Source organism: Cuculus canorus, chromosome 1 (assembly GCF_017976375.1).
Source record: "Cuculus canorus isolate bCucCan1 chromosome 1, bCucCan1.pri, whole genome shotgun sequence".
In the NCBI taxonomy this organism is placed as follows: Eukaryota; Metazoa; Chordata; class Aves; order Cuculiformes; family Cuculidae; genus Cuculus; species Cuculus canorus.
Window position 1 is genome coordinate 103,485,824 of NC_071401.1, and position 13,324 is coordinate 103,499,147.

Sequence of the window (13,324 nt, forward strand, 5' to 3'; positions counted from 1 at the left end):
CTCTTTTCTCAGTATAAATACAGCCCAAATATAGAATAGAATCATAGAATGTTTGGGTTGGAAGGGACCTTAAAGATCATTCAGTTCCAACCCCCCTGCCACGGGCAGGGACACCTCCCACTAGGTCAGGCTGCCTAAGGCCCCATCCAACCTGGCCTTGAACACCTCCAGAGAGGGGCCGCCCACAACTTTCCTGGGCAACCTGTTCTAATGCCTCATCACTCTCATGGTGAAGAAATTCTTCCTTATGTCTAGTCTAAATCTGCTCCTCTCTAGGTTATACCCATTGCCCCTAGTCCTATCACTACAAGCCTTTGTGAACAGTAGAATAGTAGATGTTCTATGGATTCTATCAAAGCCATCATACACTGGACTAAAATTCACATTCCTTATGAATACTCCATAAAATATGTTCATAAGTACAGGATATTGAAGGTGGAATAACAGGGAAAAAAAATCTGAAAATATAGCCTTTAATGGATCTTGCCATCAACTACAACTGAATGAATGCACAGGTTTTTCTGAATATACACTAAACAAGTGCGCAACATCAGTGATGGGTTCAGACTTGCAGTTTATGTTTGTCTTTGTTATTTTACCACAATTCACCTTTAAAAAAAAGATGAAGTTTCATACAGCAATGGTTCCTTTCTTATTACAAGTATATTGATGGAAGATTGCCTCAGCATTCATTTTAAACTCACACATAAGCAAATCAACTTTACTTATTCACGGCAGAATTTGAAAAACAGATACAGCAGGAATGATTTCATGGATTGAACCAATCCTAATCTTAGTTAATAATTATATAACAAAAAGTAGTGAATAAATATATAATAAAAAATAGCAGTGGTTTTTGGTTTTTTTAAAGACAGCTATTGTAAAACAATTACTTCAAGGCATACTTCTTACAAGAAACAGAAAAAAAGGTCAAAAAACATTTAAAAAAATAAAAAAAAATTTAAAAAAATGTGAAAATTTTAGATTTCTACCCCATGGTTTCCAGCCTATGTTAGCACCACATATCATCCAAGATGTTCATTCTCAGCAACTCTCTGTAGGTTTTCATACAATTGTGTGCACTGTTGCAGGGTTGAATTTATAATCTGATCATAATAGATGTGGTACAGTGGATGCTGCTTATTCTCTACACTGTCAAGGAGCTGTAAATATATCTGTTTGACCAGATTTGGGGGAAAGGGATCATAAGGTCACATCTGTATTTAAATTAGATAAGCAGAGTTTCCTAATTAGTTTGCATTTTCAGTTACTTATATAAATCTATAAACACACGCATATATTTTTAGATATCTCTCTGTATTTATATTTAGCTTTATTGTCATCAACAGTAGGCCAGCAGGATACTGTTCAAAGGAGTTGCTTTATAGATGCAATCAGGGATTTCAAATGGAAGTGGTTTTCATAAAACATTCTTCCTTCATCAAAACCAACTTTTCTATTTATGGAATGTACTGGTTTTAATTTAAATGCCACCAGTGCACAAAGGCTAATGTGAGACTTTAAGATTTCAATCTTACTGCAATAAATATTTTCCCTCCAAATTTTTTTTAATTCAGCATGTTTAATTACCAGGCTTCTGTTATTTCTCCTCTTTATAAAGCAATTCCAGAAACACATTTCTGAAAGGGCTAAAATTACTCCATATATAATCTACCCACAGTGTTGTGATCTGAATACAAACTATTACTTGATTCATTGCACAGTACATTTCTGTTGCACGTTTTTCTCTGCCACTATATGACAGAAATACTGGCACAATCCTTTCCAGTTTATCAATGTTTGGGATGTCCCAAGTGAACCAAATTAAATCTGGGTTTTGTACCATTGCAGCAGTATGCAGCCTCTAAAGACCATGTTCACCTTACTACATTCGAAGCAATTCAGATAAATGGTCAATGTCTCCATCCATCTCTCACCAAGTCTTTTTTTGGAAGATTTTTCTCAAGCTACATCAATGCCCCTGAATGGCACGAACTGAATAAACTTCAGCATCAATCTCTTCCTGATTCCCCTAATTTATTATTGACTATGAATAAATATATCAACTAAAGGGTTCTTTTCTTCTCAGCTTTCACTCACTGAATGTTTGCAAAGTACTTCAGTTTTACCTTTGCAACAAGGATCCAAATTCTTGATTTTTCTGTCTGTGAACCGAGATCTTCTATCTGTCCCAAAGCCTTCAGTTCTTCCAGGAAATCTATTCCTTGGCCATTAGGTACCATCTCGTGGCTTTCCTCTTGTTTAGGACTCTAGATTCTCACGGGATGCCCCCACCATGCCAAACCAGTGGACTTTCAAGAGAGGTTCTGTGCAATGAAATAAGAAGCTTCATCTATCTTCCACTACCTGGATTCAAGGGGCGCTACATAGAGCTGCTTCATGTTTTTCATCTTTCCATACATGCCTTCTTGAGCTCCTACAGAACCTGATATAGCAACAAGGGAACTGCTGGTGCTTGATTTTGCTAAAGATTCCTGTTTGGAAAGGAAAATTGGGCGAAGGAGAAGTAGGCCTGAGCCTTCTACAAAGGCTCACAGGCACATCCAGTCACTTACTACAATACATAGGAAACACATCTCTTCCTTTTCTGTGGCCTGCTTCCCTTAAGGCCATTCCCTGTGCCTAGAATGACTACCTGATGGGAAAGCAGCAAGGGCTTCTGGTGAAGGGGTGCCATGAACAGATGTGAATTTCCCAATTAGAGAAGGGAAAGAAGAAAAATCGATAAAGTAATTTTACCTCCTATATAAGCACATACAGTGCATTTGCCTGAGGATTTCCTAAGCTCAGAACACACTAATCTTGCTATACATGCATCAGTATTTCCTGCACAGATGTACGGGAGTCCTAACCACATACCCAGCCTCTCAGTTTGACTGAGTGTTTCACTTGTCTTTGGCAAGAGCCAACTGAATCATGAGTACATGTCTGATTCATGGAGGAGGAAGGAAAAGGAAAAGCATTTCCTCTTGCAGTAGGACTTTTCACATTATAAGCTAGTGTGATTGTAACTATTGTACTATTACTGAACTATTCTGAGAAACCTGGCAACCTGAATACATTGACTATACCAACGAGTCCAACAGCCCAAATCAGAGATTTTGGAAGTCAATGGAAAGCCACATATTGATTTAAAGGCTGTTGCATGCAGGCCTTACCAGTTTACCAGTGTGTAAGTATGTGCAGTAAGCTGTAACCAAATATATGCCTACATCTGGAAGCACTTTTTAAAAAATGTGATTAAAATATAAAAACCATATGAAACATAGGATTTTGCAGGAAGTTCTAACACCACAACATGCTGCTAAAAAGAAAATCACACTACTGGTCTGGTCCCTGGTTACAGAACGGACATGAAATGGGAGAGCCAGGGAAAAGAACCCTCTTGCTTGTAAGCAATAATTTGTTGTTGCATGTACTGAAGAATCTTCCTTCAGTGAATGAGGGTGTTCAAAAATATGCAAAAAGGAGCAACAAAAATATCTTCATATGTCACTTCACAGCAGCCTTTATGGGAGGCTGCTTTACCAGCTGTAATAATGGAAAACAGCTCTAAGGAAGTTCCTCAAACTCTAAGTGCCCTGAAGAGTTTAAAAGACTGGCATCCTGCACACTGAACTCGTATGCACAGCAGATATCAAAGAACGGCCACTGTGTCTAAATGCCAGAGAAGTCACTTGCTGGCAGCTAGGTTCAGATGCACAAGAGTCTGCAGACGTACTGCCAAATGGTAATCTTGAACAACTCCGCAACAGCCATTTTTGGAAGCACTGTGCCCTCAACACTTCCCATGAAAACATGAAAGAGCTTTTTAAAAACATATTTTATATGTTTTTTGTCTGTATATTAAAGAGAACCAAATGCTTTTTAAAATCTGTCTGCTTGCATTCGTGTCTAACTCCACATTGAGCAATTAGGAAAATCTATCCTCATTTTAACATGCTTCCATCTTGTGAGATCTAACGAAACACATAGTTAAACCTAACTAAACACATAATTAAATTTTAGTTCAAAAGAATTACATCAAAATTTCCATCTCCTAAACAACACTTTTTATTTTGGTTCTCACATTATTGTTCTGTCAGTTTATCACACTTGGTGACACGGTTTAGTGGTGGACTTGGCAGTGTTAGGTTTACAGTTAGACTCGATGATCTTAAAGGTCTTTTCCTACCTATATGGGATTCTGTAATCAATAATTTAAAATAATATTACTGAGGTCAGCTAGAGTGGTTCTGTTTGCTTTAAATTCAGGGGTTTCTTTCTTCATGGTGGTGTCCATAGTATATTCTGTGATGGACAATGAGGTTTCTGCAAAACTTGCTCCTAAACAGAATCAAAACTATTGCAGAGAAGCATGAACTTTCACCTCTATTGCCCCTACCACAAAGAACTTGCACCATATTAGAAGTACAGTTCCTTAAAAACAAAATCCTCAGACAACCTTCAGGATCATAGCTGCACAAAAGACCACTTAAAATGAATACAAAGAGAGCAAAAAGATGTCCAGGATAAACTTCTTAATATTTTAAACACACACAAACCTGCACTATTGCTCAAATGTTTTGGGTTTTTTTAACATTTAATGGTATTCTTGCTTTAAAAAGTATGTTCCCTCTGTTATTCAGCACGTCAAAGTACAGAGTACACCCTAATTGCTAATCATTTTTTAAACTTTAAGCTACAAATTCTATCCAAAACTTGTTGCTGAATGGAATTCTGCCTGCAATGGCCTAAATCATTAAGATTTCCTGTTGCTAATGGTAACATTCCTACGTTGAAAAATATCCAGGAGAATACTGAGAAGTTACTACCTTTCTAAAATAGTCCATAAGACAACTGTTATTCAAATGTCCCAGCTTTATTTTCCTTTAATAAATGAACTAGTGATTGCTGATGATCATCACCTGGTACTCATTCAGCTTATAAATTAAAAGCATACTAACAAAGAACCAGTTGGTGTTTTCCCTTATCTTGAATAATGTTTTCCATGTAATCAATTTAATCATAAAAGGAAATGGTGATTCATTTCCATTGACGCAGCTTGATTGACTGAGAATTAAAACATTCTTTATAAATACTATTTAAATAAGAAAATAGGCAAGAATTAATATTTTTGGTATTATCATTCTCATCTGTAGAAAGGTAATCCCAGGTCTACAGAATCAGGCAATCTATCCAAGGTAAGATTGAATACATAGGTATTTTAAATGTAAACAAACAGAAAATAATGAATTGCTTAAAAATCAATATTTTATCCTCATCTAAACATGTCGATGCTAACTTCAATAGAGCCAAGAACCAAGTTCTGGCTAAATTCCCAGTTGGAAAAAATAGTTTTTCTCTAACTTAACTTTTATAATCACGTGTAGTATTTCAGTATCCCTACCTTATTACTTACAGAGAACTTAACTGCAGCTGGGCATCTCATATGAAAGATTAGTACAAATATCGCATGTTTAGTACAGCTTGTGATGACTGAAATAGTATGTGACTTTTTCCACACAGGATAAAATGTTCAGTAAATAGAAAAAAAAAAACAAACCGAATCAAGATGTTCTTGCTTGTTTGTAGCAAGCAATTTACATTCTTTTAAGATCTTCTGGCAAGTGGTCCTTTATTCTTTTGGAATAGCAAACCCAAAGTGTCCTGTAAGCACCAGACTGAATGAAACCTGCTTTGCTACAGATTTATCCTCTTTGCTCTGTAACTTCACATTCTTTCTTCTCACCGCAAATGGCCAGATCTCTTCCTAGTGCCTATTACACTATCACCCAGCAGGAACAACTCTGCTGTGACTAGTTTGGGACTGTGTACATTTTGTTTGGCCACTGAGCCACTGCCAAACAGAAAGTATAACAGCTATGTTCTGCCTGCCTTTTCCTCAAAATTGGCACCGATCTCAGTTTCTTTCCTCCTTAGAGCCACAGATTTTCATAGAAGATTATATTCATTGAGAATTTCACCTTTCAAATTTAACTGAAAGACAAAAAGGTTCAAAACACATAGAGAAGGGAAAGAAAAAGGAGAACAGACAAACCTCAGAAAGTGAGAGTAATAACAAGTATTTAAGAATAATACCATCAATAATGTGACAGTTCACCAGCTCTGTGAAATGCCAGGACGTGGGTTGGGCTTAATATATTGCAGTTTTTTTTTTTTAAAGATAGGGGATTTTTTTTAATAGATTCTAAGATTAGGGTCTTAAATACACTTTTAGGAACTGTGATGAGTGACCCTGCTTTCACAATGGCAGGAATCTAGCATCTTACTTTAAGTCTGACAAGCACCATGCTTAACACTTCAAAACACAGGACTCTAACATCCTAACTTTAGACATATCAATGAACACCTACAAACACATCCAACCAGCTGCCAATAATTACACACAGAACACAGAAAATTATACCTGCAAAGTTAAAACAAAAAAATCAACATTCTATGATTCTATTATTCTATATAGATGTCAAATCAATGTACTTGGAGCTAAAAAGGAACATGTTAATTTATAAAATAAATAGAAATAATTTAAAATATTTTAGTAGTAAGAAATTGCATGTTGAAAGTGATTTGTCCAAAGGTACAAAGAAGTTAGATGACACCTTGAGATTTGTTTTTTCTCGAGGTGTTCAACCAAGCCAATGTCTGAAGTTGGAAGTTCTTTGCAACAGTTCATAGCAGGGCTGTCATAAGTACAAATCCCACCAACGAAAATCAGGCTGATGTGCAACTATACATAGATACCTCAATTCAGATTGCTCAATTAAGGTTTAAGAGTCAAATTTCCATCTAAAATTTTTGATGATTCAGTTTTGTCTTGGTCAAAAAATATCTGCTGTCACATTTTCCTGTTTGGAACCCATCTGCAACAACTGAATATTTCTTTGAAGTCACAATCTGAGACCATGTATAAAGTAGTTTCTAATTTCAATTTATTACTGAGAAGACTGAGACACAAAGGAATTATGTTTACAGTAATAGCATCATTTGGTCTAATAGATAATTACTAAATATAGCATAAGTGAAGTTAATTTCCATTTCCCCTAAAAACATTCATATTTCCCCATAGACTGTCATGTATTGCTTTTGCTTATCTTCCACACACACATAAACATATACATTGGAGAGCGGACAGTTTTGACCAAATTTTAGGCAAAAGTTTTGTGGATTCAATACATGAAATAAAGCACAACATTAAAAAAAAACCCATGTCATTCAACTGAAGTTTTAAAGTTTTAATAATATAAAATAAAAGATGTAATAGGTGGAATAAAGTCAAGATCCTATATGTCACAATCACACTCTTCCCTGATACTTAAATATTAACTAGAATAATTAAATATTTGTTCAGTGGTTTTCTACGGATTTTTCTATATTTCTATTTAAAAAACAATTCAAAAGCTATATTTGACCTCCCAATATGCCAAAAATAAAATGCACATACACCCCATCATATAGTAGTATATGGCATGATTCTATTTAAAAAATAACAGGGTTTCAAATATAAGTGGCTGAATAAAAGAAAGAAACTTAAAATAGTGCTAGCTTTGAGGTAAGACAGAGGAGGTAGCCACTGCCTGTCCTGTCAGAGAGCAGCCAGATGGCCAAGGAACCAAGTTGTGTCTACCAACTAGTCACAGCACCGTTGTCAATTGAATGGTGTTAATATCAGCAGAAATGAAGTTGTTTAATTATTGCAATCGTGTACACGGCACATGAGATAAAGAGCGGAAAAAAACCAGACATCTCTGTAGATTTTGAATTAATACAGCCTGCTGCTGCTCAAATTACACTCTACGATGGCTTCATGAAAAAAAAATAAAAGCATCTTCTTGTATTATTAGCCATACAAATATATATATATAGCAACATCCATATGAAACTTGAACAAAGCCATATTCCCTTTGAATGCCTCATAGTGGCATTCCTTCTTCTTGTGGAATAAAAAAACACCCTCTAGTAAAAAGTGGTGGCAATTCTTAACTTCTGTTTCAGTTATGAAATCAAAACAATTATAGGAGACAGAGCCAACTGCAGAGTTAAAAAAATAATCTACATCAAAACTGAGTATTAATAACACTTGAAGAACCTGGAAGGTGGAAGAGGATTCATCATTCTTCATGTGAGATGCCCCATGATGGCAATATTGTATCCTGTGCTTTTACTTCTCAGCACACAGCAAAGTTAACCTTGGATCCGTGCTCCTGCCGAGCTCTTTCAGCATCATGGTCTCTAAGGACAGGACACTCAATGCTATACATATGTCCAGTTTGTCAGATGGTCCTCATAACAAATTAAAAAATACTCCAACACTTCCTGCCAAAAGACATGTAAGAAATAGCTATATTTTAACAGCTCCTGTATGTAACAATTTAGAATGTTTTTTACCTCACACTTTAAATTAAAAATAGTCCACAAACCACCTGTTAATCACATTGTTTCAAAAATTCTTGTTCAAAGACTTTTGTTGAGTTTTTTTTTTTGTTTACTTCTCTTTTAGCATAATTTATTCCTACTTCTGCTGCTTACAGTAATTTTAATATATATCCTTTAAAAAAAAAAAAGAAAAAGACAAGGGAAAAAAAAGAATCACTTGTGGTTTGGGACTACATGGTGGAAAACTTCAGGCCAAAAATACACTTAAAAAAAAGTGGCAAAGTGCTAGAAAGTAAACAGTTTAATATAAATTAAAACATTATTTAGTTACCAGATCCTGCTTTTTTTCTAGAGGCTGCAGTAGATAGTAAATGAAGATGAAAAAAAATACAAAGGAAAGAATTTGAAGAGTCCTGCTGTTTCTTTAGTACAAACTCAATTTGTACAGTTTTTGCTTTATACCAATGTAACTCTCATTGATTTCAGTGGAAGGGTAGCTGGGCCTACACTGGCTACATCCAGAAAAACTTTCCTTATGAGCTTCCAGACAGAGCTTGAAAGAAGTTTTATGGGGTCAATACAGAGTGTAGTCTGACTTTCACATGGTAAATACAATGGTGTTTTCAACACAGACTTGATTCTATCACTCTGCTGTGTCACATTTTGTGTGTTTTATGAATAAAGTTTCTTGCTGATCACTTTCCCCATCATTTTCCTCATTTAATTTTCATAACTTATTCCCCCTACTAGGGGCATTTTTTTTCAAGAATGTATTACACACATGATGAAAGAACAGATGCTCATGACAATCATGTCATAAGCCTAAGCAACTTATAAATATACACCAAAATCATAAAATATACACCAAACCCAGAGATGGTATTTTCAGAGGACACTGATCTTCACTCTGTAGGCATAGCAAAGTGAAGTTGCACAGTCCTAGTAAAAATGCCAGTGGTGTACATGGTGAACCAGATCAATCCGGTTTAAAGACAATCTTTTCAGCACTATTTATAACGGGGACAATTCTGATCCATTTCTTGGAAGCTTCTTCCAAAGATGTAAACCAATACAGAGGCAGCAGAGAAGTGGGAGAAAAGATAGTACAAGAGCACTGGCATACCCTCAACCAACTCTGTCATAAAGGACTGCTCTTGGAAGGATGTCTTCACATGTCCTCACGTAAACCTTCACTCCTAGATAGAGGATGTTAGGAAAAAAAGAGGTTCCCTCCTTCTTACATTCACTCCTCTCCGAAATTTTATGATCATAATTTCGGAAGAAACAGCCTTTCTTCTTGGGTGAATTTATTACTTCAGGTATGAAACTGAATGCCAGCAGTGGAAATACTTCTGAACACACCAAGAAAAAGACAGCACTTTTGCCTTTGTTTTTCCTCAGTATTTTGTCCCTTACTTTACTGAAGCCAGAAGACTGCATATCATTTGACAATTCCCAAGGCACAGGATCGTATCAGCAACTGACAGACCATTTCAGATAGGGTGGGTTTCCTCTCTCATGCCATGTTCTCTACTTTTATGTCTCCTCTGTTTTGCTCTTTATGATCTGTTATCACTGCTGCTATCCTCATATCCGATTACTTCTGCTTCTCTGTGCCCATTTGTTTTTACTCACATATTATAATCACAAAAATCACTTTGCAAGACATATGTTTCTCCTTTTATCTGTCCTTTCACCTTCACCATCACCTTTTGGGACAGTCTCCTGCTGATGCTCTGAATATGTTGCAGGAAAGTAAAAAAGAACTGAAAGACTGAAAGCCAACTCAGGTATTCCAAAGATTAGGTCTCTGCTCTCTTCCTTTGTTTTTCATGGACAAGCATGTGTACAACTCTTCTGTTTCCTGCTCTAGAATTCTCACTTTCTCTCTTTTTTTTTTTTTTTTTTTTAAGACATCTATGTTTCCTGCATCCATAAAGCTTGGAGATCAAAGAAGTTTGAGGCCCAAGTAATTATAGTCGCAAAAGAACTCTAAAATGTGACAGTGAGTTGTAGCTGAGAAGAAGAAAATTTCTTTTTTCAAATTCTTTAAAAAATAAACTCTTTCAAAAATCGCTAGAATATAACCCATATGGGGTTTTTCTTTTTAATTTGTCTTACCAGCACTGTGATTTTCTGATACCACGAGTGCTCCAAATCTCCTGTTCCTGTCAATTTTCCTTCATCTCTCAGTATAGACATCACCTTGTTGTGACAGCACAAGCTAGTTCCTCTCTTTGACAGAAAAATCAACCCTTAGTCTTGAAGCTACATCCTTTCTCATGTGGCAGTAAAGATACCTACAGGTACCATGGAGATTTGTTTCTGTGATGTACAGCTGTCAATAAAATGAATATGTCTAGTAAATAAAGTTTTCCCTTCTTCCACACAGAACAACAGAACAAATCTAAAAGTGAACCTCCAAAGTAGTTTTTATATGTAATTTACAAAAAAAAAAAAAAAATCTAGTTCCTCCTTGTCTAAATATTAAAGATGTTACATACAAACCTTTCAAAGATATGAAAGCCATAAAGCAACTGTGTTTTAAACTTTTCAAAACTACTTTCTTCTCTAACTGGTGTCATAGAGAATGTAAAAGCCAGTATAATTATGTTAGTCTGAGGTCACGATTCTTTGACTTTCTCTAAGAGAAAAGAGCGGTATTTGGTGATGTACTATCGATGTTTAAACTTCCTGCCGGACACGTTATTTTATGTCTGTCCTCATACTGTCAGTAAAACACCACATTTAATCCTAATTCACATCATTATTGTAGAGGTTTCCATGAACACAGCTACTAAGAGCAGATATTCTCCTTTTAATGACAGATACAGGCATAAAATCCTCAGTAAATTCTTCTCCTCATTAAGCCCTTTCCTCTTCACCAGGCTGGTCATCAGAGCATAAAGAAATATTTCATAATCCCCCAATCTGGTGTCACAGCACTACTGATGCCTTATTTTGCCAATGGAAATTGTACAGGACAAAAAGGGCTGGTCTTCTGCTTGTGTACCTATGGAGAAGGTGGCTGCATAAGAGCACCTCCCATCCCTTGCTCCCCAAGTGGGCCACCAAAGCTTGGAGAAGACCACCTCCTCAAAGTTTCTCTTATTTTCAGTATTTAAGGGCATAAACAGCACTTCAGCAGGTATTCTTCCATCATAGTATAGCCAAGAAAAAAATCATGTGTTTATGTTGCATAAGAGGACACTTTTCTTCCCCTCAAAGTGATCCCTGAAACTCTTCAAAGAAAAGCACATCCTTAACTGCACTTAGGATACAGCCAAGAACTTTCTTGTAGAAAGCCTAAGGTTTAGCCTAAGTCAGGATAGATAGGAATTGAATTCACAGCAAGAAACATGAAGTATGGAGTCCATTTAGTTCATCTTACATTGCAGCACCACTTTCAAAACCTGTATTTTTCACCATTTATTTGAAGCCACCTTCCCCCCTCCCCTTTCTTCTCTAAAACCATTTTCAAAATTCATGCGAAACTAAAGACCTCAAACTGGCAAATAAGAATGGACAAAATAAGTGAACAACATGAACTTCTGCACTTGAAAGGGACTATAATGTCAGATCAACTCAAATCTGAAGGATCATCTTATTTTTTAAAACAGGCATCCTGGTAATTGCTAGTAAGTTTCCAATGAGCATACAAACTTCAGTTAAAAAACAAGGAGTAACATACCCTCTGTGTGGAGCTCATCTGACCAACTTCTTACATTGCATATTAGAATTATTCTATTGAATGAGAATTTTCCCCTTAGCTCAAATAACTGCTACATAATTCTGAGACTTTTCTTGCACTCTTGACACTGCTTATTTATTTCTGAAAAGAAAATTATTTATTTAAAGATGGATATAATGAAGATAATTTTGTACAGAATCACACTTCTTCTGGAGGAAAACCAGAACTCATTTCTCTTCTGAATCATAGACATCTTAAAGCATCACATACAGAGTAACTTTGACGTGCCTTGATGATTTATTGCTCCAAATTTCACCCACTCAGCAGTTTTTGCAAATATATTTCTAATGTTGCTGTCAAGATGCAATGTTTAATTCTTCTGCTGTGCTAATAAAGCAGCTTTTTCAAACTAAAGTCAGTAACTAAAACAATGTTATAGCTCAGATCATATTTATTACCATTACAAGAGATGACTGGTGTATCTAACACAATCTGTTCAAGAACTTATCCAGAAGTATTTTGTTTCCCTTCTTAAGCGAGACAAAAGTTACAAAAGCTTTATCTTCTATATAATTTTGCAATTTACCTAAAACTTAGATAGCTCTCTGGTATTTTTGTCCTAATACATACCCAAATACAAAAGCTTTTTCTCTTAGCAGAAATCAGAATCATAGAATTTTGTTTCAAGCAAGATTTATGTGTATCACAACAAAGGAATGCAAAAAAAGCTGCAGGAACGCTTGCATAAATAAAATAAGTATGGATAGAATAAAACTGGCTTCCCCCCAAAACCCGAGTTTGTCAAAAGAACAATGCACACATAAACAGCATGTAAAAAATGAATTCAAAATATGTTTTATCAAAAAGGGATGAGGACACATGTTTTTTCTATTTCAGCTTGAAAAATAAAGGGACACAGCAATGAGTCTTGCTGGCAGGCAGATAACTCATAGGCCCTGACCCTTCGACTCACCAGGAATTCAAACACAAAGCTCTTTTCATAGTGACCGTGCCGTACATTCTCAAGATAAGGCAGTGAAATAAGGAGCAATGGAGAGGTGTCACAAAGCTCAGACTGCAGAAAACTCTGCATAGAAATTATGTTCACTTATTCACCTCCATGCAGCTGCACATCAAGTGCTGGCTGCAAAACTATTTCTTTCCCAACCAAAAGACATGCAGCATGCTTTTAGAAATGGGACCTGTCTCCTGAAGCAAGCAAAAGCAAAAGAGAGA

At 36.0% G+C, this 13,324-nt stretch overlaps 1 protein-coding gene across 4 annotated transcripts in view; it reads right to left on the reverse strand.

Moving 5' to 3' along the window:
* LOC128852302 (uncharacterized) overlaps window positions 1–13,324 on the reverse strand; it is a 341,810-nt gene that overhangs the window by 222,817 nt on the left and 105,669 nt on the right. The gene's annotated exons all lie outside the window — the stretch shown is intronic.